Source organism: Schistocerca gregaria, chromosome 1 (assembly GCF_023897955.1).
Source record: "Schistocerca gregaria isolate iqSchGreg1 chromosome 1, iqSchGreg1.2, whole genome shotgun sequence".
NCBI classification, from domain to species: domain Eukaryota; kingdom Metazoa; phylum Arthropoda; class Insecta; order Orthoptera; family Acrididae; genus Schistocerca; species Schistocerca gregaria.
This window is the reverse complement of record NC_064920.1, coordinates 687699225-687705778: the sequence shown is the minus strand read 5'-3', so window position 1 is coordinate 687705778 and position 6554 is coordinate 687699225. Positions and strand designations below refer to the sequence as shown.

Sequence of the window (6554 nt, the reverse complement as noted above, 5' to 3'; positions counted from 1 at the left end):
TTTTCCTATGGCTTGCAGTATTCCCTAAGCAAGGCCTCACTTCTACGGATTGCGAGTGGATAGGACATCTATCCACTTTTTACACATCCAATCTCAGCAGTCGAGTATTGTGCCCCAGTGTGGCTAAATAGCTGCCACGCCAACTTTTCTACTTCCAGTTCAACCACATTACGCGGTTAATAACTGGGACAATCCGACCAACACTCGTTTATTTGCTTCCTCTACTGAGTATGTTACTCAGTTAGTGTGGCAGCTGTTTAGCCATACTGGGGCAGAATACTCGGCTGCTGAGAAGACCAGCGCAATGTATGATGTGCCCAAAGTGTCTGCTAAAGTTCCCCATGTCATTCCACTCTATTTTTGAATAGTATTGTTACGAGTTTTTATCTTGGCAGCGGCATTTTCAAGATGTTTTTTATATGAAAGGGAGCGGTCAAGGGTGACACAGAGGTACGTAGGGCACTTGTTATTGCAAAGTGTGTTTCCTTTATGTTTCACTCTGAGCGCCGTTGTTGCTCTGATGGGGTATAAATACTTCATTTTTACTTTCACTGCGTTTAAGTCGCTACTTTCTAAAATAGGAGTTCGTAACGGCTAGGTCTTGTGTTGAGAATTGCCTCCGCTTGTCTGAGATCTTTGGTTCTACAAGCAGAACTTTGGTGACCTGGTATCGGAGAGATCTGAAGTATACAGGTTGAATAATAGGGGGCAAGACGGAACCTTGGTTCAAATGGCTCTGAGCACTATGAGACTTAACATCTATGGTCATCAGTCCCCTAGAACTTAGAACGACTTAAACCTAACTAACCTATGGACACCACACAACACCCAGTCATCACGAGGCAGAGAAAATCTCTGACCCCGCCGGGAATCGAACCCGGGAACTCGGGCGGGGCAAGCGAGAACGCTACCTCACGACCACGAGCTGCGGACGGAACCTTGTGGTAGACCATTACTTAATTTCCTCTCCTTGCTCACAATTTAGTCTATAAAATAAATAGAATGTTTTAATAATAGTAATAATTTTTTTACAGCAGTGCTTAGTGCATCGGTTTAGCGTACTAGGGTTTGTATATCCAAGAAATTGTATTCTGGGAAATATAGCGTTTTCAACTCATTCTTTCAATAATCTAAGATGCAACCCGTTTAAAAACTGCAACTCATTTAAAAACTGTAACAGAAACAACCTTTCAGAACATTTGCACTGTCATAATGTGCACTGTATAATATCGAAGTATGCGCCCACATACAGTATTTCGTTAAATATTACTATTGCCAGCACAAGTCTAAGCTTTGGCTAAACGAACGTGTAAATTCGGGGAATGCTGTTTCTTTAAGTCATTTCCGGCTATGTTGGGGAGGCCAGTCTTTCTGATATATTTTTGCCTTTGTAAGGATTTTCTTTCTTGTGTTCTCTCACCTAACTTCCTGCGTTTTTCCGGATCTGCCTGTAGACTCACGAACCGAGTCGAATCTGCTGCTGACAGCAGGTACTGTCAGCCTGCGGACGTGCGTCGTTAACTGACTGGAATGATAACCAGTCAGGCTGGCAGGCCCATCCAAGTACTGCGCCAGGGGTGGGCAAACGCGCTGTTCCGGGCGCGGGCGCCCGTGAATGCCCGCGCTGCTTGCCCGCGGGTATTGCCAGCCAGAAGGTCCCCCACCAGCTCACTGTTAACACCACCCGCACGCCGCACGGGATTAGCCGAGCGGTCTGGGGCGCTGCAGTCATGGACTGTGCGGCTGGTCCCGGCGGAGGTTCGAGTCCTCCCTCGGGCACGGGTGTGTGTGTTTGTCCTTAGGATAATTTAGGTTAAGTAGTGTGTAAGCTTAGGAACTAATGAACTTAGCAGTTAAGTCGCATAAGATTTCACACACATTTGAACCACCCGCGCGTCACCCATACATGCACGGCAAGACGGGCCTGTTTACTTCGTGTCGTTAGTTTTGTCGGTGTCGGCGTCTCTTTGGCGCTTGTGGCAGGATTAAATTAGTCAGACGGAAGTGGCTGAGGAGGCGTTAGGGTCCTCCAAACGAGAATCGGCCGAATCCCTACGCTTCAACCCACAGTGGGAAGAAGATGGCTTATTTATTGGAATGGAAACAGGTCCTCAGTGTCTTTCTTGTAATGCTATTTTACCAGCATGGAAAAAGCATAACGCTAAGCGTCATTTTCAACTGCTTCATGAGAAATTCCTGGTCACTTTGGATAGGAAGGCTACACTTCTCGAGCTAAAACAGAAGAGAAAGGTAGCGGTAATTTCATATAGTATATGCCATTTCTTGAAATCGGTACTATTACTTATAAATCATTATGTGGTGTTGCCCTAGATTCTACTTTGCAGTGTATTTACAGGAAGAGAATCATGTCACCGACAATGATGGCGCATTGAGAATTGAGCTGTCACGTAGCTGTAACGCGTTCCTTCAGCGATGGCAAGTTGAGGGCCTTTTCATTGCTGCCGCAACAATCTTGTGTCCAGAGACTCTTCCAGGTTTCAAAACGGTTCCACTTTCAGGGAGAACAGTGTACAGATGTATCCAAGAAAAGATCATGAAGATGAAATTATAAAGGTTCGAGCTCACATGGGGGCTTACCGGCAATCGTTTTTCTCGCAAACCGTTCGCGACTGGAAGAGGAAAGGGGGAAATGGCCAATGGTACATAAAGGATCCTCCGTCACACTCCGCAGGGTGGTTTGCGGAGTGTATATGTAAGTGTAGATGTAATGTCAGGTTGGCAGTACATCTGAACTGGGGCTGTTGGTATTGTTAAAATATCGGAAATCAGATATATCGATATTTAAAAACATATCACTACAAGATCTCCATATACCGAGAGAACGTAGCTATTATCGATATGAAGCCGGAAAAAATATCGGCGTACCGGCCAACAAAAGCATCGGCTGCACATTGTAAATAAAGGGTGATTCACGAAGATATGCAAATATCTTAATATGTTGTTCTACAAGTAAAACTAAAGACAAAAGTTCATATAAACATAGGTCCACAAATGTTAGGTTACGGAGTTACGGCTAATAAAATATTTGGCCTGAAACTTGGCAACTTCGCTAATGCGAAGCTATCGCAAAACTGTACGAGCTTAAAGTAAAGTACGATTTCCATTTATTTTGTTGTTACTGACCTGATAATCTAATAAAACATGTCCCAGACGTCTATCTGCAGTATCTGCAAATGGTGCACTTTCTGTTAATGCTATGGATACAGATTATTGTACTTCCGTCTACCTTAGAGTGTGAAATGTCTAATCGTTGAGAGATACGTCGTGGAAGCCCATACGTCGTGTACTGGTCTACGTTGATCAACATCCATAATATCATTATCGTCTTCGCGTATCGAGTGCTCGTACTGATTATGAACGCTAGGTAAAGAACATGTCTCCCGCAACATTCGAAATACTGCACTAATGGTTCGTGCATTCGGAATCCTCCAAATAGGATAACGTACGAGATATTTGTTAACTGCAGCCGTGGCATTACCATCGTATTTGCCATAAATAAACACCATATCGGTGTGTTCTTCTGTCGTAGATTTGAAAGGCATACCTATTTCATAAATAATCTACAAACTACAAAAGTTATGTGATTTGACTTAAATACACTGTTGTTACTATGTTCTTTCACTGAACAATATTGAAAACTCACTCGTTTCAAGCTCAGGAGCCGGCCTGTGTGACCGAGCGGTTCTGGGCGCTTCAGTCTGGAACCGCGCGACCGCTACGGTCGCAGGTTCGAATCCTGCCACGGGCATGGATGTGTGTGATGTTTAGGTTACTTAGGTTTAAGCAGTTCTAAGTTCTAGCGGATTGATGGCAGATGTTAAGTCCCATAGTGCTCAGGGCCATTTGAACCATTTGAACCAGCTCTGGAAACGTCTGAAACAACTCTCTAACGGTTGCCAACAATGACATAAACGTTTCTACATTCTTAATGGAAACTAAACAAATTTACTTTTATAATAATATTTGCTTCTCTGGATGTTCTAGAAAACTACTGCAGATACACGCCTGGGACATGTTTTATTAGATTCACCAGGCCAATAACAACAAAAGAAATGGAAATCGTGCCTTACTTTAACCTCGTACAGTTTTGCGATTGCTTCATATTACCGAATTTGCTAAATTTCAGGCAAAATCTAGTATCAGCCGTAACTTCGAAACTAAACATTTGCGGACCCATGTTTATATGAACTTTTTTCTTTAGCTTTACTTGTAGAATAACATATTAAGATATTTGCATACTTTCGTGAATCATTCTGTATACTGCCAGTTTTAGAGCCATATATTTAAGTACTGAATTATTATTAGGTATTCTGTACATCAACAAGCTAGCAACCTGCTTATCCCACTTGGAGAAAGAACTGAAGGGGAAACGATGCACTATCATGCTTGGCGGTAACCGGTTTGCTAACAGTGGTAACTGCATGTAAATGTTTTTCGTCACATTATCGGATTTGTCTGGAACATTTCATGTCGACCTTCCTCTTTTTCATTTCTGCAAACGCCACCGAACTAGCAGTCGTAGTGTCATAATTGCTTGGTGAAGTTAAACTTTGCAGTTTATGTTGGTAGCGCCGAGTGCCACACATCCCCTAACACGTCTCTGGCTCCCGCAAAAGCTAGAATCGTCATTTACATTATGTTCATATCTTTCAGCAACTGTTTTCGAAGAATGCCGATGTAAAGAAATTGCACACTAGTTTAGTCAAAAATTATTTGCTAACGCAACTTGTGTGCTATTACCCCATATAGGAAATCTTGTTATTCTATTCACACCGTCATCCCCCCCGCCCTCCTACCCCTCTTCTCAGTGCAATCGCACTTCTTCTTTGTGCCACCTTCACTTGCTTCGCATAGTCAAGGAGAAAAGACTGGACGTGGTGAAGGCTCAAAAAGTAGGAAGACTCTTTGACAAATGGAAAGTAAAATTATGTTCTACTATAGTTCGAAAAAATAAACAGTTTCAAATATTTACTGAAAACTGAGAAAAAATAACAAAATAAAAATACCGGCACTCGATATTGCCATTTCGATATATAGGTGAAAGAAGGTCGCTGTTATATCGATGCATTTGGGAAAGAAATATCGATATGTCCATATCTTAAAAACAGCATTAGTTTGAACAGCTGTATACAGAGCGCTGTCACCTGCGCCAGAAATGAAACACCCACTCGTACTACAGGAGCTCGTGAGGCGCGAGCTTCCTCGAGCTAGTTACGTCACAACTTGTGGCCCGTGGGCCTCGTTGTGGCCCGCACTACGCGGCGGCGGTGGAACCTGTTGCTGGTCGCCTGTCGCCGCCTCTGCGCCGCGAACCAGGTCGCCTAATAACGTCAACCTGTATGGTATCCACGAAACAAGCTTACCGGCTGGGGGCGTAGCTCAGATGGTAGAGCGCTCGCTTAGCATGTGAGAGGTACCGGGATCGATACCCGGCGCCTCCAGGGTTACATTTTAGCTCGAGTCAGTACGACTGAGAATTTTTCGTCTCACTCCAATTGCAAAATGTGGGACCTTATCTTGCTGGTCGTTAAAACTGAAAAGAGTAACACATTGCGCTGATCCAGCTTGCTACTAACGCAGCAGTATCCGAAGCACGCAATGAATCAAATCGAGGGTTCGCAATATTTGTTCGATGTGTATCAACTAACGTATACTGTTTATTTTTTTTTCTTATTCAATTTCGCGAGTGAGGTATGTGTCAGTCCTTCCTGCTTCGAAACAAGTCGAAGTTGGGCGATACTAAATAGTTCAGCTATTTTATCTGAAGGTGGTACTGAACACTAAATGATGCTGTGATACATTAATTATTCTTCAAGACTCAGGTTATCCAAGATGGCTAGCAAAGCCGGCCGCGATGGTCTTGCGGTTCTAGGCGCTCCAGTCCGGAGCCGCGCTGCTGCTACGGGCGCAGGTTCGAATCCTGTCTTGGGCATGGATGTGTGTGATGTCCTTAGGTTAGTTAGGTTTAAGTAGTTGTAAGTTCTAGGGGACTGATGACCACAGCAGTTGTGTCCCATAGTGTTCAGAACCATTTGAACCATGGCTAGCAATTTTCTTTATTACTATGACCAGTTTCGACAAATTTACGCTCTCTTTTAACGGATCGTGTAACGTTGTTAGTTGTACATGTTAGTTACACTACTGAAAGTCAGATAGTGATGATACGTCAAATAAAACGCGGCAGACAGCTTCAGCATGTCACAAGTAAAATAACACACAATTAAAATGTACAATATGTTGTGCTGATGTGATGAGCTGCGTGTTATTTTATTTCTGACATTCTGATGTTCCTGCCACGTTTTATTTGACGCAGCATCACTATGTGACTTTCAGTATTATAACACGCATGTACAACTAATAATGTTACAAGATCCGATGATGACAGTGTAGATGTGTCGAAACCGGTCATAGTTATAAAAACCTAACGATCCTGACTGGCGTACCCGGAGGTACGCATAAAATACCATCCGAAATTGTGCTAAACGTATTCTCTGAAAATTATTTCGAGCAGTCAGCTCATGAGCCCACGCGAA

At 43.3% G+C, this 6554-nt stretch overlaps 1 non-coding gene across 1 annotated transcript; it reads left to right on the top strand.

The window, feature by feature from the left end:
* The first annotated feature begins 5389 nt into the window (after positions 1-5389).
* Positions 5390-5462, top strand: Trnaa-agc (transfer RNA alanine (anticodon AGC)). Its single transcript has one exon. It is a non-coding gene; the product is annotated as a tRNA-Ala (tRNA).
* The last annotated feature ends 1092 nt before the right edge of the window (positions 5463-6554 follow it).